Source organism: Eucalyptus grandis, chromosome 9 (assembly GCF_016545825.1).
Source record: "Eucalyptus grandis isolate ANBG69807.140 chromosome 9, ASM1654582v1, whole genome shotgun sequence".
Classification (NCBI taxonomy): domain Eukaryota; kingdom Viridiplantae; phylum Streptophyta; class Magnoliopsida; order Myrtales; family Myrtaceae; genus Eucalyptus; species Eucalyptus grandis.
In genome coordinates, this window is record NC_052620.1 from 19,433,152 (window position 1) to 19,455,397 (window position 22,246).

At 40.7% G+C, this 22,246-nt stretch overlaps 1 long non-coding RNA gene and 1 pseudogene across 1 annotated transcript; both read right to left on the bottom strand.

Moving 5' to 3' along the window:
- Positions 1-1,203: 1,203 nt before the first annotated feature.
- On the bottom strand, positions 1,204-21,392 carry LOC120288097. The gene is made up of 3 exons (XR_005546355.1): positions 21,382-21,392; positions 8,538-8,541; positions 1,204-1,432 (listed from the first exon to the last, which is right to left on the bottom strand). It is a non-coding gene; the product is annotated as an uncharacterized LOC120288097 (long non-coding RNA).
- LOC120288096 lies at positions 1,207-3,803 on the bottom strand (annotated as a pseudogene).
- Positions 21,393-22,246: the final 854 nt, after the last annotated feature.

A 22,246-nucleotide genomic window follows, 5' to 3' on the forward strand; every position in this document is an offset into this window, starting at 1 on the left:
AGCCTTCGAGAGCCGTCGCTGAGAACCACAAGAAGAGGTCGCGTACATTTGATTCCTCCGAAACCCAAGAGAACTCCCCAGACGGGTCTCGCGGCTCTAATCGGACCAAGCAAATTGCCGACGAAGTACATGGACAAAATTCAGGAGATGCAAGGTCGGGATATGACGCTCGTGGTGGAGAAGACTCTTACTGCCACGGACATGAGCCGAGGCCAAAGTAGGCTCTCTATACCCAACAAGCAGATAAGGCAAGGTTTCCTGAGCGAAGAAGAGATCCGAATCCTAGATAGGAAGGAGGGCATTAAGGTTTTCCTCATTGAGCCGTGCCTCAAGTTTCTCAGTTGCAACTCAAGAGGTGGAATTACCAGAGCAAAAATTTTTCTTACGTGTTGACGGAGAGGTGGAATGGGGTCGCGCATCCCTACGAGCGGAATGAACTCATAAAGGATGTTGTCATTCAGCTTTGGTCCTTCAGGGTGGATGGCAGCCTTTGGTTTTGCCTCAAGAGAGTTGAAGACCATCACGGCAATGGAAAGGATGGCTGTGATCTTCCTCCTATTTCGTGAAGAAGTAATTCATGATACTTCTCTAAGTTCAACACAGTACATAACTAGTTAGCTTTACTTTTCTTATACTTTTTTAAAATTTCAATGTCTAGGTACTTTCATTCTTTCCTATTATTTCGGGATCATTATTGGCGTCTCGATGAAGTTAGAAGTGATAGTAGCTGGGGTAGTCCTCACAGATCAACTATGGTCGACCATGATTTTTTGATGAAGTTTTTTGTTGTTCTCGAGTTTTTTTTTTTTTGTATGTTTGGTTGCAGTTGGTATTTTCTTAAAATTGCGTATTGCGTTGTCTCTTTTTTCCGATTCTTCCTCAACGTTGCAAAGGGGTGCTTTGCTAGCCACTTGTCATCAAACCCTTGCAAAATTGGCCAGTCTAAGGTCGTCATGGTAGCATTTGACTTAGACTGCTATTCACCAAACCAACGAGGTCGGGTGTTTGATGAATCAGAGAAAACTCATTAGCAAACCTGTAATTACCAACATCATTCCTGTCTTTGGATCAGCGTGCCCGTAGGATCAGGGGAGGTGAATTCATGCCGAGAGACAAAGGAGTGAACAAAGTTGAGCGAGTAATAACAGAAAATAATATGTGAAAGAGAGGAGTTTCGATTGAAGACTTGAACTAGGCAATTCGGAGTTACAATAACTATTACTTCTTATGGTGCAATTCTTCGGAATTCAAATGTTGATGAAATGAAAGATATTTACAGTAGAATCATAAGAAAACCGCCCGATGTGCATCCATATTCCTTTCCCCCTTCCATAAACCGACCCCCGGCAAGGAATATAACACAATTATGTGAACCCAGAGTGATCCTCGAACTCAAAGACAATCAATCTTGCACCTTTCTGTAAGTTTTCCTCTATTCCGGACTTCAAGAACTGCTGACAAGTTCGATGCCACCGCTGCTTCCCATTGAAGAATATTTACTAGGAGGGTTCTGGGTGGTCTTGACAGGGTAAGAAGCCTCCATTGCGATACCACACTTGCCGAAGTAGTTGTTGGCCAAGTTCCTCTCCATCTTGATGTATCCGCTCTCGCCCCACTCGGCACCCCACGAGTTCCTCACAAGCCAGTAGTCGGCACCATGTTCCTTCCCATATCCGACCGCGATCACACCCGTGGTCCAACGCAGTTCCACATTCGCCGGTGAACACGCCCTGCAGATTCGGTGGGGTTTAGGTTTATAGTTATAACAAGGCATTATATAGTGCCTCGAAAATTCTCTGTATTGCAGTTCCAATTTCATATCCATCATGGAATCTGGTTCTGATATAAACTACGTTTCATTGCAGCCACAGATTGAAAAAGATAACAAAGTCTTAAAAGTCACTCACGGATTCATAAAGTTGGAAATCTCTGTTTCCAGCTTCAATGGCAACACTCACGGGTTGATGAGCCACAGCCTTCTTCAAGGCTCTCTCGTCGAAGGCCGGGACATCCTCGTACCCATCAATGCTCACCACCTTTGAGTTAACCTGCAATTTTCATTCGAAAGCCAGCAATCAGAAAATAGAAAATTCAATCCTCTCCAAAACTCAGTTCCCAAACTAGAATGATGTCGACTTCAACAACTGATGTGAATTGCGAAAGACTAGGAAGTACTGACCCCAGACGCATCACAGGTTCCATCGACTCCCAGGTAAGGGTAGTCCTCCTCAGTGTCGATGCCACCGTTGTCAATGATGAACTGGAAGGCATAGTCCATGAGCCCACCGTTGCAACCGGCATCGTAGGACCGGTCACAATCCACAAGCTCTTGCTCGGAGAGGGATATGAGCTCGCCGGTGACGATCTGGTTGATTCCTTCCACGGCGGCTATGGTAGAGAAGGCCCAGCAGCTTCCTGTTAAAGATGAGGGAGAAAAACAAATTGGGTTTTCAGCTTGATGAGCTAAATTTGTGATTACTGCAGAGGCAGATCAATACAGCAAACGGGTAATCTGTAGCAGAAACGTGTTGATTTAATGCCAAAACGTTGTTCATGCATCTGAATTAATTTGTCAAACCCTCAATTGATGATGATCACATAAGCCTAATTTGATTGAGTAAACCCCAAGTGATGTAGGAAGACAACTGTATACTTCACTGGTTTTAGTCTATCCATGTGATGTCAAGACTTTTCTCTTTCCCCCTTTTTTTCTTTTTGGCTAAAATGCGATGTTAGACTTAACTAAAAAAAAAAATGAACTTTTTCTTGTTGCAGCGCAAAACAAACAAGATTACTAACCAAATCAGGTTCAAAATCACTAGCCAACACAACTGAACTACCTCAAAGAGATAAGGGTAGGATTTCAATTTTCAAAAAGTCATCATATCGGGTTTGATATTCAAATCGATAGGATTCGTATCGATCCATACAAATATATATACAATCAACCCACTTCTCTTCGACCAAAAAAAAAAAAACCCACTCCTCCGATATTCAATTCATGCCTAAATCGATTCATAAAATGGTGGTATTTCCCATGCTCAGTGACAAGATAATAAATTATAATTAAAATTATTAAATAGAGGTTAAAGACTAAAAATGGGAAACTTCATCTCCAAGAAACGAACGTGATCCGCGCAGGCAAAGTGAAAAAGTAAGAGGGGGAAAAAGCTAAGAGAGGTCAAGATGTGAAATTACCGCAAGCTCCCTGGTCCTTGACCTTGTTAACGGCGCCCTTGGTCCTCCAATCGACGGCGGCCGGCAGCATGCTGTCGTCGCAGGGGCGGGAGGCGTAGCGGTCGCTCGCGCGCCTCGCCTTCGCCACCCGGCGCATGGGGTCGCTCCGGGTGCCGAGGTAGATGGCGCGGTACTCCTCGTTGGTGAGGTCGGCGAACCGGTTCATCCCGAGGGCGTACGACCGGTTGAGGGCGGTGTGCTCGTCCACGAACCGGAGGTTGTCGCGGAAGATCTCGAACCGCCGCTCCCGCTCGCCGAGGCCGTTGTAGGCCTTGCCGTGCTTGGCGAGCCAGAGCTCGTACATGCCCATGACCTCCTCGTCAGTCCTCGCAGCGGCGGCGGCGACGGCGGAGAAGAGGAGGAGGGCGGCGGCGGCGGCGGCCGGGATCGCCATGGATGGACGAGGACGATGAAGGAGGAAGATTGGAGGAAGGAGGAGTTTGGAGAGTGTGGGAAAAAGGTGGGGTGGAAGGGGGAGTTTATAAAGGCAATTTCATGGGATTTATTTAATATTTGGGTTAACTTAATATCAATGATTCAGCCCAAAAAAAGAGAAAAAGGTGATGAAAAATATGAAAAATATGAAAAATATGAACGAGGAGGTGCGCCATGGATGGACGAGAACGATGAAGGAGGAAGTTTGGAGGAGGTGGAGGAAGGAGAAGTTTGGAGAGTGTGGGAAGAAGGTGGGGGTGGAAGGGGAGTTTATATAGGCAATTTCATGGGATTTAATATTTGGGTTAATATCAATAATTCAGAGATAAAAAGAAAAAGAAAAGTAATGAAAAAAATGAAATTTTTATTTATTTATTTTAATTATGTTTTTCGTGCAAGTTGGGGATGACCGGTGACCAATCGGGTTTCTTTGACCGGCGGTAATTAACGAGAAGTTGCTTGGTCTTTGTACTTCTCTTTCTCGGATTTGAATCTTCCCTTTTCTCCTTTTGTTGGTGCCGATGCAACTAGACGCGAATCTCTGCAGGATTAGGAGCTCTCGCAAATACCGCAAAGAGCTTCTTCTTTTTTTTTTTTTTATAAATAATTCTGTTGTAGGAAATTTGATTTTAAGAATTCGATGGAACCGAGTTTTTAGTTTTTTAGATATTTCGTTTTTACATGGTTAGGATTTGAAGGGTTAATTGTATGGGCTAATACATAAAAATCCATATTCACCTAACAAATTTACTCTAAACCAATTTTTAACTCACTAAAAACTCTAAATTAGTACATTCGTGACATGTATGTAAAATTATTAAGTTGGATGAGACATGACAATAAATTAATAGTTTAAGATAAATTTGTCGCATGTGTACTGATTTAAGATTTTTGACAAGTATACTAGTTTCGGACTTTTAGTGACGCAATAACAATTTATGATAAATTTCTCATAAATGCATTAGCTTGACTATTTCATGATATTAATCCTAATTTTATTCTATCTTCCCAAGCAATTAAGTCTTTTCGACTATAGTAATTTGTCGAATCACTATATTCGTCAATAAGGAGTCGCTAACGCTATCAATTTACGGATATAGCATTACTGATCTAATGAATAAATGCCAATTGCACATGACAATGGTGATGGTGTTGCATCGAGAGAGAGAGAGAGAGAGAGAGAGAGAGAGAGAGAGAGAGAGAACTAGACTAGTTGGGGAGTCACTAAGGGATTTTAATACAACAGGCTTGAGAATTTGACCAGAAATCAACTGCTCGACCGTCTTAGTCTACAAGGTCATTGCGACACAGTTGAAAATCTATCAAAGATCGGAAATAGGTCGATTTGATTAAGATATATAATTAGACATGGGTGATTCCATCTAATTACAAAATTCTCATCGATCGGCACTAAACCGATTTTTCTATCATTTTGCCACCCTGTGCTCGTAATTGAAACTTAGCGATTTCCACGACAACCAAGAGTCGCCAATGAGTTGAAGATATACATGGTGGCTCAAAGACAATCGGCCATGAGTCCACTACACCGAAAATTCCCAAAAACTATCCAACAAATTTTAGGTCACGCTGAAATCAAGTTTGACTGAGTTTAATTGCGAAATTTATTCCGATTTCAAAAATTGAGAACTTTAAGGTGTCACAATTAATTTTAGGAATGTTGTTGCATATTTCCAAGAATTATTGATGATGGGAATTATTGGTGAAAATTTCCAAATGCAACAAATTAAAAGAATAAGTGAAAGGCCACATTTTAAATAGGTTTTGGGCCTTTATTGTGGAACATTTGGAGAATGAATTATAAAGACTTCAATGAAAAATTGTCTTTATTAACTAAGATGGTGAAATGGTAAAATGGAAAAGGGAGAGCTTCTAGAAACAAGGCAAATTCCTAGGAATGCCCAACACCATGAATTTCTTCAACATTTGAGTTTCTAAAATGGAAAAGAGAGAGCTTCTAGAAACAAGGCAAATTCCTAGGAATGCCCAACACCATGAATTTCTTCAACATTTGAGTTTCGGAGTGGATAGATGTGTTCAAGCGTGGTGGGCCTCATGAGAGTGATAGGAACCATTTTTCCATGGAAAAAAAGGACCAAAGGCTTGTGGAAAATGAAGAGGGGGTCTCCAAAGTCCTCTCTCTCTCTCTCTCTCCTCTTTTCCAAGCGTGATCCCTAGCTAGCAGCAGCGTGCGTTCGCCTCTCCCTCTTCTTTTCCTTTCTTTCCTTTTCCCTTCCTCCTTCCCCAACCGTAAAAGCTTTTGTCTCTTTCCCTTTGAAGTTTGACCTCTATTTCGCTCCTCTATTTCCTGCTAAACCGAATAGCAAGTAAACAGAAGCAAAGAAGACTTGGCTCTGGCGCTACAACCTGTGGGGCCACCAGAAGGTTACACTTCACTTTGTCTTGTGATTCATCCTACGCGACACAACTAACGCTGACGCGACAATTTTCATTAATACTTTAATATTTTTACTATCTTTTTTAATTTTTTAAATACTTTTCTTTCTTTTCTCCCCTTTTTTGGTTTAAAGTCTGGCAAGGCCACCAACCAATGGCCGAGGGTCAATGACCTCCATTGACCACTAACTGAGGGCTAGCGTTGGGCAAGGGTCATGACCCTCTCAGGGCAAGTGGCCCCGCTGGCACTTTGAACGAAAAAAGAAAAAGAAAAATAAAAATTAAGGAATTATTTTTAAAATATTAATATTTGTCCACATATTTCTGGCCAAAATTGAGACTAGATTGTCACATCACCAATTTCCGACCAAAATTGATTAGATTGAGTCAATTAGCAAAACTTAAAAAAGTTTATAACTAAACTGACAAAAGTGCAATAGATGCAAGACTTTTTAGACAATTTTTCCTATGGTTGGAGACTTGGATATTCCAATAATGCAGAAGGTTCAAATTAGACTCGACTTCCGTAGGTCGAATCAAATTAGGATGCAAAAATTAAAGTTCATCTCCATGTTGGAGTTAAGATAAAAAGATTTCTTGATTAGTATATGAAGATCAATATTGTCTATGGGTGTGTTTATTTCACTAAAAACTTCATAATAAAGGAAAATGTTTTATGTGGAGATCATTTTTAAGGAAAATGGTTAGTTTTCATTTATTTAGTGATTGAAGAAAATCAATTTTCTTTCTAATAAAAAGGATGATATTTTCCTCAATTTAAACTTGTTGTTTTTTAGTTTTCCATCATTAAATTCTGAAAAGTTGAAAAATAATTTTTTGAAAATAGTTTTCCTTCAAAAATCGGATTCTTTGTTTGGTCTTCAAACATGGTTTCAACGTCTGACCAAAAGAAAAAAAACACGGTTTCAATGAGCGCCCCAATGCTTGTTGTGGCGTAAATGTGTAGAGTCCATCGTGGATATTCCAAAGGATTTCCAAGAGGGTTTCGACAACAATAAATCTTGCATTAAGATTTGTGGATTTTTTTATGAGATTAATGAATTCTTTCACAAGAAATTTCGAGACTAAATACAATATGAGTTGTTTGGTATACATGAGATTGAGGAAACACCAAAGTACTTTACTGATTTGAATGGTTGTAATTTCCTTAATATTGCTTAATCCGTAGCATATTATTCTTTCAATGAAGAAAACATATCGTCCAAATCATGTAAATTCGATATCCGATTAATTTTTTTTTATTTTATTTACTTTAAGTGATCAACCGCTTACTTTCTAGTGAAAAAAAACGAAATACTTTTCTTGAGCTCCACGAAATCGCTCTAGATAGATATTTTGAGATCCTAGACATCCAATTATTGAATTCAATTTGAGGACAAACTATTTGTTCTCTCTGTTATCCGAAAAGAAAGAGCTAAGCCCTACTCAAAATCCGTGGTTCTTGTTTCGTAGGAAAATGTGTCCTTCAACTCATTCGGCATGTCCATCGTGTACATTATTGCCAATTACTCAATTAATTATAAATTTATTATATAGAAATCAATTCAATCATATATTTTTTAAAATTTTATCAATTTAATTATAAATATTTGTGTGAAATTCCAATGTGGTCATTCCAATTGCTTTTGTTAGAAATTTTTTATGTGAAGATCTAGTCATCATCGACTATTTATGTGACACATCATCACTTTAGTAATTGCAACGAACGGAACCAAAAATTCATAATTTGATTTCAAATTAATCTATCAATAAACCAAATCCTTTTGTTTCAATTTAAAAATTGCTCACACGATTGTATTTCCTTCCAAAATTATGAAATCAAAAGAAAATGATAAGTTTTAGAAAATTAGAAAAATAGTTACTAAAGGTATTATCTATTGCTGAAAGATCTTGAGTGTTAGATACCAATACAGTTCAATTTCAAATGTTGATTAAAAAAAGGAAAAAAGTATAAAGAAATAAAAGAGAGTAAATATCACACCAAACATACTCTAAAGAAACAAATCCAAGACGGCAAGCCCCGAGACATTGCTTGCACTAACTTTTACCATTCTTTATTGACTTGCTACCCCAGCTTTGTCACGTCTCTGTGTCACAGCCCAAAAGAAAGCCCATCCAAGAGGGTTCTAAGGGGCCGTGACACATCCGTGGATCAAGCAACCCTCGGCTTGTATCCCCGAGATCTAGAGTTTTTTCGAGTATTCTAGAATACTCCTGGGGGCGGACGAAACGGTAATTGTATTCGTATGTAATAAATGCGGGTAGTTGGTAGTTGGGGAGATTTAATCTCCACCGTTAGATCGAGGAGAGATCTACAGATACAGTTTGCATTGTCTTTGTATAAATAGAGGTCTCCTCCCCCTCATTGTAATCATCTTATTCACAAGTAAATACAATCCAGAGCTTCTCTCTCTAGAGTTTCCCTCTACGATCCTTGTGAGTTGAGTGTGGGAAAGGCTGACTTGAGAGAAATTCCTAAGGCCGCACAGGCAAGGGAACGCTAGATTGATCGGCCCGTGACAAGTGGTATCAGAGCAAGATGTTCCAAGCGCAATGGTTGATCCACGATCTGATGAGGTGCTCGCCATGGGTGGTGACTGCGTTGATCGTGGGAGGAACGCCGAGAAGGGCGCTGCTAAGGGCAAGAAGACCCATGGTGGTTCGAGTTCAAGGGATCCAACGGAGGATCTTACACACCCGATGACAAAGCTAGAGTTGTTCGTCACCGATGTCTAAGGATCGGTCGACGACCTGACCCAGATCGTGGACGGAGTAGACGTCGGAAGGGAGGAGCTCGTTGCTAAGGTGCAAGAGCTCAAGACCGGCATGGGAGAGCTCTGACACGAGTTGCTGGGACCCTACGAGAAGAACTCACACAACAGTGCGAACCCTTGGAGGCCATGATGGTTGCCATGCGCGTGGAGATAGCGGAGCTCAAGGGTAAGCTCGCTGAATCAGAAGCTGCATATGTGAACGGGGTGATCACCGTGCAAGGCCCACGAGTGGATACACCTAAGTCGAAGGAATTCTGGGCCTCGTGGGTGACCAAAGACATGGACAATTTCCTCTGGTATATGGAGTGGTACTTCCAAGCCATGATGATCAACGGCGAGCAATCACGGGTAAACACTGCATCTATGTACTTAGTCGATAATGCATTGTTGTGGTGGCGTCGTCGGTCGGATGATAGGTATGGGGATCCTATCACGACCTGGGTAGATTCGTCGAGGAGTTTCGACGGAACTACTTTCCCGCTTATACGGAGGAAGAAGCTCGTGACGAGTTGAAGCGTCTCGAGTAGAAAGGTGGGGTGCGCGACTACATCAAGCGATTTTTGGAGTTGCTACTCCAAATCCCTTCAATGAACTAGACAAAAGCGTACTACCAGTTCATGAGTGGTCTCAAGCCATGGACAAAGCAAGAGTTGAAGCAGTTCAACGTGGGAGATCTCACGACGGCCATGACCGTGGCTGAATCGCTTGTGGAATATAAAGCGCCTTCCACATCCCGATCGGACTCTCATCCGAGGGAGAAAGCCACTAGTGGGGGAGATCAGGGGAGATACAATCGCCCGACTAGAGGTAGACTACCGGCTGGTCCTCACAAAACTCATGCAGAGTCGAGCGGAGAAGGATAAAGGAAGGTACACTCTTATAAATGATTTTTTTGTGATGATCCGCACATGGCGCGAGATTGCTTGAACAAGGCCAAGCTGGCCGCCCTTTGCAAGGAGGATGAGCCTAAAGAGGAATCACAGTTGGGTTCATTGCGACTCCTTAGCACAATCAAGTCCAAGAAAGTGAAGGAGTCTAAAGGCTTGATGTTCATGGACCTGAAGATCAGAGCGACCACAATGAGTGCACTCGTGGACACGGGAGCATCCGATATTTTCATCTGGGAAAAGGCCGTGAAGAAACTAAACCTACGAGTTGAAAAGGGAGCCGGGTGGCTCAAAATGATAAACTCCAAGGAAGTCCCTACAATCAGTGTCGTGAGGGACGTGGAGCTACAACTTGGGCCATGGAAGAGTAAGGAGACTCTAGAGGTAATTCCCTTAGACGATTACGATATTATCATTAGAATAAAATTCCTAGATAGAATCCATGTGGTTGTAGTACCATTTGCTGAGTATATATGCGTGTTGGACAAGCATTGTCAATGCGTGATCTCAATCCATCGTGAATCGGACCGTGATCGGAGGATGATCTCGGCTATGCAACTCACTAAGGGAGCAAGGAAAGGTAAGGTGACAATCCTTGCAGCCTTGAAGGCGGAAGACAAGAAGGGTGAAAGGGGCAAAGTCCCCATGGAGGTGACCCATGTCCTCAATGCATTCAAGGACGTCCAGAGTTGCCAAAAAAGCTACCACCTCAAAGGGAAATGGATCATCGGATTGAGCTGGTGCTTGACGCTCGACCGCTTGCTATGGTGCCGTATCGCATGGCACCCCTTAAATTGAAAGAGTTGAGGAAGCAACTGAAGGAGCTGCTCGATGCGGGGTACATTCGATCATCCAAAGCTCCATTTGGTGTGCCGGTCCTGTTCCAAAAGAAGCACGATGGGTCACTCCAGATGTGCATAGACTATCGAGCATTGAACAAGCTAATTGTGAAGAACAAGTACTTGATTCCGCTCATTGTGGATCTCTTCGATCAATTTGGTGGAGCTCAGTGGTTCACCAAGCTGGATCTCTGATCGAGCTACTATCAAGTTCGGATCGCTAAAGGGGACGAGCCGAATACCGCATGTATGACGCGGTATGGATCCTACGAGTTCCTCGTGATGCCGTTCGGCCAGACCAACGCTCCAGCTACTTTTTGTACACTCATGAACAAGGTACTCCACCCTTTCCTAGATCGGTTTGATGTGGTTTACATAGATGATATTGTAGTGTATAGTCGGACGCTCGATGAGCAAGTCGAAACATCTAAGGCAGGTCTTCCAAGTCTTGCGTGAGAATGGATTGTATGTTAAGCACAATAAGTGTGCATTTGCCTAAGAGGAAGTTCCGTTCTTGGGGCACATCGTTGGGGGTGGACGAGTGCGAATGGACAAGCCGAAGATTCAATTGATCATCGAATGGGAGTCGCCGACAAAGGTGACGGGGTTGAGGTCATTCCTTGGCCTTACCAACTACTATTGGTGCTTCATTCGGAGCTACTCAAGCATCACCGTGCCGCTCACGGACCTGCTGAAGAAGGAGAAGTCGTGGGAGTGGACAGATTGATGCCAAAGGGCATTTGATCGATTGAAGACAACCATGACTGAGGAGCCAGTGCTGGTGTTGCCTGACCACACGAAGCCCTATGAAGTAGAGATTGACACATCGGATTTTGCTATCGATGGCGTTCTTATGTAAGATGGACATCCGGTGGCGTACGAGTCTCATAAGTTGAACGATACCAAATGTTGGTATACCATTCAAGAGAAGGAGATGACCGCAAAGGGTCCACCGCTTTCAAACGTGGAGGCATTATCTCTTGGGGTCGAAGTTTGTCATAAGGACGAACAATGTGGCCACAAGCTACTTCCAAATGCAAAAGAAGTTGAGTTCGAAGCAAGCTTGATGGCAGGATTTCCTTGTGGAGTTCGACTACGTGCTGGAGTACAAGCTGGGGAAGGCCAACTTCGTGGTGGACACATTGAGTTGGAAGATGGAGCTGATGAGCAGCACGGTGAGTCGACCGAGCTATCCTTGGATCGACTGCATCAAGGAGGGGTTGACGCACGATCCAAGAGCTCAAGCCCTCATCAGGTATGCGAAGGAAGGCAAGACTCGATAGTTCTGGTGTGAGGACGAGCTCCTCTACACCAAAGGAAGGTGGCTATATGTGTGCTACCATGAGAAGCTGAGGATGATGTGATGGGTCATAAGGTCAGGGTTTCCTATTATCTTGTCGTTTGTGGCGTATTGATCTAGCGACCTATAATATGGTGGTATAGATATAACAATTGTCGAATTGTGGGGAGCAAAAAGTCGTATGTTTATGCTATCGAGGAAGATGAACAAAATTTGACAAGTAAACACCCTTTCCTATTGATACTAGGTTATGGTCCATGTGGTCCAATTTATCACCCGGAAGCTGTACCATTTTCCAAATGAGTCTGCGACGAAAGATGGTGAATTTTCTAGCTAGAGAAAATTACATGGACAACAACTAATGATCAAAGAATAGTTAGCTAGCTAAATATTATATATATATATATATATATATATATATATATATATATATTCATTTCTTCTGATAACGTATTCAAATACGCATATTAAACTTCTCACTTTTCTAGGGTTCTGTAATTTCGGCGGCGGATGGTGGCGTGGATCTTCTGCCAAAAAATAAATAAAAAATCAGCCTTTAATTTATTTATAATCCCAAAAAATATATTATTCATTTTTTCTTAGATTTTTTCTGTGGCCCATAATGTATCCCTCGCATTATTACAGTTCTAATTTCTAGGTCGCAGCAGAGTAAGATAATGAGCTTTTCCTCACGATGGACAAAATCATTAAAATCACTAATTAATAAAGAAAATCATCAAAAATCTATTTATTGGTTGCCCATCCTCTCTGTTTCGGATCGTGCAAGCTCCTCCATACATTATTGTATATAGACGCATTTTTGGGCACTTACAGTCTTCTATGAATAAACCAAATTAATATTAAAGGAGTTCCTAGAAACAAGTGAATTTTGTGAGAATTCCCAGAATTTAGATCTAGTAAAATTAATAAAATAACATAGAAGTTAGGTCTAGTTGCACTAATTTTTATCGTGAAATGCACAATTAAAAATTCAAATGTAAATTGTTTATTATTGTCTTGGGAGGTTTACCCTTTTGCCTATATTTAAAATATTTTTAATAAATACGTGGAAGCACTTGCTAGCACACTTGTTATTAATTTTATATTTTATGGTATATCGTTGGGAAGATTTAATTATTACGGCGGCTAGAAATGACTAATGAGACAGCGAGGATTCTTGGGAAATTGTTTGATTTTGATGAGAATTTTTTTTTCCTGTTTTGCTACTTTTGTTTTTATTTTTTTATTGGGTGAGTTGGTCAGGACAGGAATGCAGAGCTATTGGCCCCCTCAGGCTGTCGCAAGCCTACCCAATCACTTATCTTCCTCGGATCGAGGGGCATCACAAGAAACTGACTTTCCACCTTCTAACAAGCCTCTCTCCTTACCTTGGATGCACTTAACACGTAAGTATAGTTCACATGCACCGTTAATCGCCGTAGAGTATAAGTACGCAAGTACGTTATATCAAACTAAAATATATTTTTTACATTCCAATTCGAGCAAATTCTTCGTACAAACACATGGATGAGATGCTAGATTAGCCGAATAAGAGCCAGTCATGTCATTGATATATAGAGATATGTTCTACATACACGGTTGGCACTTTATGGATCAATTCTTAATATGTTTGGAATGGTCGTTTCTTTGGCAATTATCAAAATGTATAAGTCACGATTTATGGACACCGGTCCGAGAAAATTTTTCTTATTTGATGATTAGAATTCCATACCTTTATTACTTTGAACAGTTCATGGGTTTGAATGAAAACAAAGGAGTGGACATCACGATTCCTTCTTGATTTTCTTCTTTCTTTTCTTCTTCCCTTCTTTCTTTCTTCTCCTTATTTTACATTTGTGGCTGAAAACGAGAAAGTTAGATGGCAACTAACGGTGCAACAGTCACGACCTGGTCAGTGGTCATATCCCACGGAAGCAATCCGAGCAACCTGCATAGGCGGCACAGCCATCATCTCTGCATCCACAAGAACGTCCACACAAACTGGAGAAAAGCGACAGCCCAATCAAAGTGCCTCTCTTTCGGGCTGTCGTTTTGCGCAGAAACCGTCAGTTTCGATTGCTTTGGAGCCGTGTCGTTCTGGGAAGAATAAGAGAGTGAGAAAGAGGAAGGGGTAGGGACCTATGTGCTTGGAGAAGTTGTAAATCAGGATACTTTCATCGAGAAGAATGGAGTTGGAATCACTTTGACCATCTTGAGGGTTCCGATATACACCCCTGCCTTGGATTGCGGAGCTGTCAGGATAGCCCTGCACACTCTAGCAAATGTCTCATTGCTGGAACAAACTATTTGGGTTCAATTCTTTCCGAATGAATTTCTCATGCCAGCAAGAATTTGGAGCCAAGACATAGTTGATCCTTTGTGTATGATACTATATACTTGTCAAGATGGGAACCCTATACGTGTGGCAGAGCTGTGTGGAAATCCTGGTTTGTCTTTGGCGTCAGAAATTGCTCCAACTGCTTCAATAGGTACGTTCCATTTTCGCTTGCTTCTCTTTAGGCCACTTTCTCAAGTTATTTTCCTCCCACTTTGATTGAACCTAATTGCTTCATCACATAATGTCATATTCTCTTGTTTGACAGTTGGCTTTCGAGAAGAATGGTTTAAATTGCTTCTCTCAATCATTTGCTTAGAAGAGGCACATTTACCTACTTTATTTGCCGAACTAGCTGTTGTTCCTGCTTATGACAGCAAAGATGTACAGTTGGGCTATGATGAGTTTTCACCCGATCAAGCGTTTCTCATTAGCACCTGTGGGAGAATAAACATCATCACTATCTCTAACGAGTTTACATTATACATTCTTGGATTATTCAGAAAAGCTAGCGGGCTTTTTGATTTTTCAGTGGAAGGCAATTTAAGCCTTCCTATAGGGTCCTCTCGTATCAATGTCCTTGGTTACACACTCACCACGCTGAGAGATAATTTGCGCACAGTATGGTGCATGAGAACCCATGAGAAATACACAAGACACAAGAGGCGCACTTCTCTCCTCGGGTCTTTTGGATTTGCTTCTGTATTTGCTCCATGAACTTGAGCCTCCCCAATTATCAGAAAAGCCATTAATCAGGGTCAGCACCAAGGAAGTGCAGATTCAAAACAACTGAAACAGTACCCTTACGAGGGGTTTCGCAGAGATATTATTGTAGTCATCGGCAACTGTTTGTACTAGGGGAGGAGCATGCAAGATGAGTTCTTATGCAAGGATGGGATTACTCTGCTTATGCAGCAGTGCATTACGGATGAAGATAACCCGTTCTTGAGAGAATGGGGTATTTGGACAATCAGAAACTTGTTCGAGGGAAAAACCAAAAACCAACGAGCAGTTATTGAATTAGAGCTCCGGGGAACTGTTAATACGCCGAAGATTGCAAAGCTTGGTCTTCGCATGGAGTTGGATCAGAAGTCCGGAAGACCAAAGCTTGTAAATTTTGCATGAAAATTGTCAAATGTCTATTAATCTACTTGATAAGCATACCTTTTTAAGTAGTTTCTTAAATTTTTCCATCATGTGTTTCTCTGATGTCTTAATCAATGGAAATTTTTTCCATGGCATCCTGGTGGCAATTTTGGCCCCTAGACATTGAGGGAAAAGTGAGATTAAAGAAATTTTGATGAATTAGCATGTTCTTATGATGTTTGTTTTAATTTTCAAGACTATAAGTGGTGACAATATTGAGTTTTTCTCGTTTTCCTTGTCTGATAAAAATTTACTCTTATGGAAATAAAGGACCTTCAAATCCTGGAGAAGTAAGTACGCCAGTGTTTTGAAGAAAAAAGGGTACGCCTAAGGAAGTATCGGAAAAGTATTTGTATGATTGAGGGAAGTGGTCAACTAAGAGAGGATTATGGCGATTGCCATTAGGAAGTGTCGAGCAGTTTCTTTCATCTGCAATTGGTAGCTATAAAGAACATTAGTTTTCATAGATATAAAAACTTAATGCCTTGCTTCTTTTTGCTAATTTCTCAAACTTTATACTTGCATTGTTTTGTTGTTTTGGTGTTCCTTAAATGGTGAAATCTGGTTTATCTCGACTTTCTGATGGCGTTGACGCTCTTAACAATTGACTTTAACAGTGTCAAAGTTTATTTTGGCGCATTTGAAGTCTTCACCTCTTGAGCCTGATTGGGAGGAGGACGAGGATGTTTACTTAAGATTTGGGAAGCATGCGATACACGTTTTGAGGTACCGATGCCATTCTACTTGATTCCTCACTATTTGTACATTTTAATCTACTTACTTTCTTCACTTTGTGCATCCACTCGTATAATCAATCAATCAATCGCTCTCTTCAACTTTCAAGTATTTTGTCAGACTCAGACTTGGTAGTTTGGCATCCGACATTTGTCATGTTAATTGGCATGTAATGCTATTGACGGTCAACATATTTTCACATCATATATCGGCTTGTGCAATTAGGGACTCCTAGAAAGAGAGTTCAATAATCCATTCTGAAAAGGATTGTTCCATCTTGGAAAGAACACTAGAACCCGAGAAGATTTACAATAGCAATTGCTGAAAGCAAAATGGGGATTTGACCTATACAGATTTGTGTCTTGCTTGGCAATGGAATGCCTAATTTAGGAGGACTTCTATGATTTCTCCTAAAGAGAAGGGGTTTTGTTGCAATAACTTTTTACATGTAATCTCATCGTGGTTCATTTTCTTGTGATGATTTTAGCAACATTTATATAGCTTTCTTTATTACAACCCAATTTAAGTCGAAAAGGAGTAACATATAAATTGCACCTGGTCGTGTTTGACTACCTTCTTATAGCTTTTTTTTTTTTTTTTTTTTTTTTTTTTTATCTCATTATGTATTTAATCTAAAGTTAAATGATTGAAAATTCATTTGATCCTGAAAATTATGAATGTAACTTCCTAAGTTGTAAGATCACAGACTAAATGAAATTCAATTAAAATTATTGTTGAGACTAAACAATCTATCCGACAACCGTATTTTCCAACCATTTTTTTTCTTTCATCCTTTATTTCTTTCCGTTTATATTTGTTTATTTTTTAATAGTTATTTCTTTTTCTTTCCCTCCCTATGTCCGTCTTTGATGCAACAGCCTCTCAACTCTCTTTCTGCTTTCCTTTAGTCTTCTTCTATGTCTAAACATTCAGCACTCATTGATCAATCACACGGGGACTTCATCGACACAGGTTCTACACCTTAATCAATAGACCATAGCTGAACTACGCCAGAGAACAACGCGCCCCAGTACTGTGATAAGAATAGCACAACAGAAACATGCTTTCCTCCATTATCATAGACCTCCAGCCACCACAGAACTCCCACCACAATTGCAGATGACCACGCAAACACACCCTAGTATATGGAACTCAAAGACAAAAAAAGAAACAACACAGCGAGAGAGAATATTGGGACCAAGCATAGCTAACAAGAGAAACATACCGAAGATGAGAATCATGACACCAATTCAATGACAAATGAACATCATATTCCAACAAAAGACGACCCATAAATGAGGCTTTAATGAGTCAAGAATAGGGTGGATTGAGGTAGTGTGACTTTCGATCCATGGGTTGATTAGAAGCACATTCTGATTTATTTAGTTCGAGCATTTAATCAAACAAGTGATATGCATTTCGATCAATGAACTCGTACACATATGAAGCGATGATTCAATTTCAGATCATCACAACAACATCAGCCCACATTAAACACATTAAAAGAGCTTCAGTCACAACCTCTTTTCTCACAAACATCAAATAGAGCTCAAGGCCTCTGTTTCATTCATACACGACATAAACAGAGCGAATGGATTTTTACATTGGTCAATTGGATTTCTGGCCTCGGCTGGTGTGCAGATCGGAGAATGGAGGTCCTAGACGTGTTGGCAACGAAGATCAAACTTGCCGGCCAGAAAACAGGGCAGAAAAGAGGAGTTTTGGCGCCGTGGTGGGAGCGGTGGACATCGACAGCCACGGCAGATTTCTGACGATCGAGAACGACGAAGAAGACCTGTGACTGAGAGAAATCAGTGATAATCTTTTCTTAGCTCTCGGCTCCTCGCAAAATCATGCTCTGATTTCAGCTACACGTGTAATTAAAATCCAGAGAGTTGTAATACACGTGCAATTAAAATCAAAGTACAATTTTTTGGTGAAAAAATCAGGGACTGACAGAATATTGGTAAGAAGTGTTTTCTTGTATATCTCTGTATGCTAGTACATTGTACATTTATAATGTATGAACGAGAAAGTAAACTAGGAAAGGAAATATACATCAATATACATCTATCGAAGATTTCCTATTTACTGTGCTAACCAAATATCTACTAGAATCAATTACAATTAGAATCAATTCTAAGATATTCCAACAGGGACAGACAACAATTCGTGGTTAATTCAGAGATGGACAACAAATTATTTTTCAGAATCACTCGTCCGAGTAAGCACTCAACGGTCACAACGGTCACAAAGCCCTAATATTTCCTAATTTGAAACTCCCGTATCTCACTGAATCCACTCAGAATTCTCATCTTCTTCAAGTATTTCCTAATATTTCCTAATTTGCAATCGCACCAGCTTTCTTCTTCCCCTCCCTCTCACCCCTTCTTCGTCGCTCTCTCTCTCTCTCTGTGAAAACCCACGATCATCATCTCTTCGTCTGTTCATCTCTTCATCACTTGGCGATAATGGGGTATCAAAGTTTTCCGGCATCGACGGTCTATTTTCGGTCTGCAAACCATCTTTCAAAGGGGGAGAGAAAGATGAAGCTCGATTTCTCATCTCTCAATCTCTTGGCAGACGTAGCTTCATTCATCTCCGAGGGAAAGCTAAGTCTCGGGCCTTCCATCTTGGATCGCGATGTTGAGAAGAAGGTCACCCTCGTGACCACCACCACTTTTGGGCCAATCGGTGTCGGATGGATCGTTCGGAAGATGAGATCCCCGCGAGCGCGAAGGCCGACATTCCACGCCCAGACGTCAAGTTCTGACCCATTTGTCGTTGTCCAAAACAACAAGCAAGAGCCTTCGAGAGCTGTCGCTGAGAACCACAAGAAGAGGTCGCGTACGTTTGATTCCTCCGAAACCCAAGAATGGGGAAGAGTTTCCAAGAAACCCTAGAAAACTCCCAAGACGGGTCTCGCGGCTCTAATAGGACCAAGCAAATTGCCGACGAAGTACATGGACAAAATTGAGGAGATGCAAGGTCGGGATATGACGCTCGTGGCGGAGAAGACTCTTACTGCCACGGACATGAGCCGAGGCCAAAGTAGGCTCTCTATACCCAACAAGCAGATAAGGCAAGGTTTCCTGAGCGAAGAAGAGATCCGAATCCTAGATAGGAAGGAGGGCATTAAGGTTTCCCTCATTGAGCCGTGCCTCGAAGTTCCTCATGGGTTGCAACTCAAGAGATGGAATTACAAGGCAAAAATTTTTCTTACAAGTTGACGGAGAGGTGGAATGGGGTCGCGCATCCGTACGCGCGGAATGAACTCATGAAGGATGTTGTCATTCAGCTTTAGTCCTTCAAGGTGGATGGCAGCCTTTGGTTTTGCCTCAAGAAAGTTGAAGACCAACAAGGCAATGGAAAGGATGGCTGTGATCTTCCTCCTATTTCGTGAAGAAGTAATTCATGATATTTCTCTATATTCACCCCGGTACATAACTAGTTAGCTTCACTTTTCTTATACTTTTTTTAAAATTTCAATGTCTAGGTAATTCATTCTTTCCTATTATTTCGGAACCACTATTGGCGTCTCGATGAAGTTAGAAGTGATAGGAGCTGGGGTAGTCCTCATAGATCAGCTATGGTCGACCATGATTTTTTGATGAAGTTTTTTGTTGTTCTCGAGTTTTTCTTTTTTTGTACTTTTGGTTGGATTTTGCATTTTATACGTTCAAATGAAAAGTGTATATAGTGCTATGGAATCATTGAGCATTGGAATGGATATAGACACTAAAGTGTTGATTTTTCCATATTGAGATCTTTATAAAATTTTAACTATTTTTCATATGTTAGTGGATGTCATCCCTAAAGAAACGTGCACATTAAAAAGAACTCAAAGTTGTAAAGATGACAGCGTAGTGAATCAATAGGTAAAAAGGGTATTTTTTTAGGCAAACACAAGTTTGATTGACACCCACCAATAATATGTGCAAGAAGAAGATTGAAATCAAACAAACTCAGTTTTAGAACTCTTGACTAGTAAATTGAAAAAATCCATTCGGAATAATACATCCACCCATCAAAGAATTCATAAAAATGCACCAACTAGAACAAACAACACAGTATCAGACATTCCTAAATTATGAAGGTATTAACTTGTCACAAACCAAACCAACCAAACGACATACATGAAACATGGCATCATGCCAATCTTTCCTATGAAATATGTCCAAAGATGCCACCATCAATGTGGTAATACAAAACACAAGCTGCCATGAACCTTGTGAAGCATATAAAGTCATTGCATGTATTTGTAAGTACTTCATGATCGAATTACCTAACTGAGCTCAAAGGAGTAACAAAAACTCCAATTGTATATAGGCTACGAAATGTCATGTCGACTATGGTTAAAACCTCTAAAATACCTAGGCTTTTCCATAGGTGGAGTTGTCTAAATATCTATTTATGGAGAGTACACTAGAAGTTGTCTTCAAGCTTACGAACAAGGAATGCATCCAGAAATGGAAAGTCAGTAATTCATGAGAGATGAACCACTAGAACACACATCAGAAGTGTCTAAATCCTCTGCCTAGGAGAAGACAAAGGAGTAGCAGCAGCATCAACTTACGGGTTTATGATGCTTTTCCTTTCCTGAGTATTTGAGCTTGTTCTTTCTTTGGGAACCTCGGCAATGCGTCTCAGTAACTCTGCTTCTTTCCGATGTCGCTACAGCATGGCTTGAGCTTTTGCAACAACCAATGCATCATCATCTCCTACAGGAAATATCACCTTTACTGCTCCCATAATCTGCCAAAGAAGAAGTTAATAAGTAATCAACATTTAGATAACGACAGAGATGAAAAAAACAAGTATGACTGAAACAAAGGGCAAGAATGCCTGGAACTAATGCTTGATTGAAACAGTATAGGGAGGCATTCTATTTCAAGATAGTAGCCCCAAATATCAATATCTCCAAATTTTTCAAAGTAGATATCCCTCTCCTTCTCAAGACTATCCATTAACAGCTTCAACTTTGTTATATAATTTTTGTTATCATTGCCAGAAATTACCCAACTTGCTCAACAACTTCAAACCTTAAGTACCTCTCCAGCATATGCCGAACCTGCGCTAGGAACTACTCTTAGAGGTCTTGGTTAGTTGATTAGTCAAGCTTGCAGAAGGATCGACATGACGTACAGCCTCTTTACACCCCTTGGAAGCCCTATGCACCAAAAGATACATGCATCTGAAAAAACTAAAACAACATGGATTTCAACTTTTATCCATAAAGAAAATGAATAAGCAATACGGAAGACACACTACTCTCGTCTCTAAGTGAGACAACCACATAGGAAGGCCCTCTGTATCCTTGATCGTGGAATAAATCTAGCAACCTAGCATTCGCTGTTTAGCATACCACAAGAGCTGTAAAACCGGAATGCTCCGTGGTTGAGATATTTGATCAGACAGTTCAACTGCAAGCCCTTGGTTTAGGGCATTGTTTCAGACCCATCAACTTGTTTCCTCATCCCTTTCGTTTCCAACCAACTCCTAAACAACATGAATAAAACACGAGATACTTCAAAAGACCGACCAATTTTCTGCTTCAAAAGGGCAAAACATTCCTCATGAAAACACCAAGAAAGAAAACCCATTAAGGAAAAAGGAAGTCACCCAAGTGCAGTGGCATTGCCAATACAAATGAAGAAGAAATAACATAGTCCCACCTTGTTTTGCAATCTCAAGATATCCTATATGACTTCGAATTTTATATTAATATGCGAGAAAATAACATAATCCTCCTAATTTGTATCGAAACATTAAGCGCTTGTAATAAATAAATACATGAACTTTTCAACTAAACAAAAAATTAAGGATCCACATGGCTAATTATAATAAATAAAATTATAAGGCAAAAATTTACCAAAAAAACATTGGTCTAATATTAGTCTTATTCCCACAACTACTATATGAAGCTACTCATTTATGCAAATATAAATCCTTCTACAAAAGAGAAATTAGGTGAGCCAATCCATGTGGTACACAAGAATTTGGTGGCGACGAACACCGTCCATCTATCGGATGGTGGGAGAGGGAGTCGATGAAGGAGGGAAGCAAATGAGGAATAGGAATGATGAAGGACGAGTATCGTGCATGTTTGAAAGAGCCAAAAG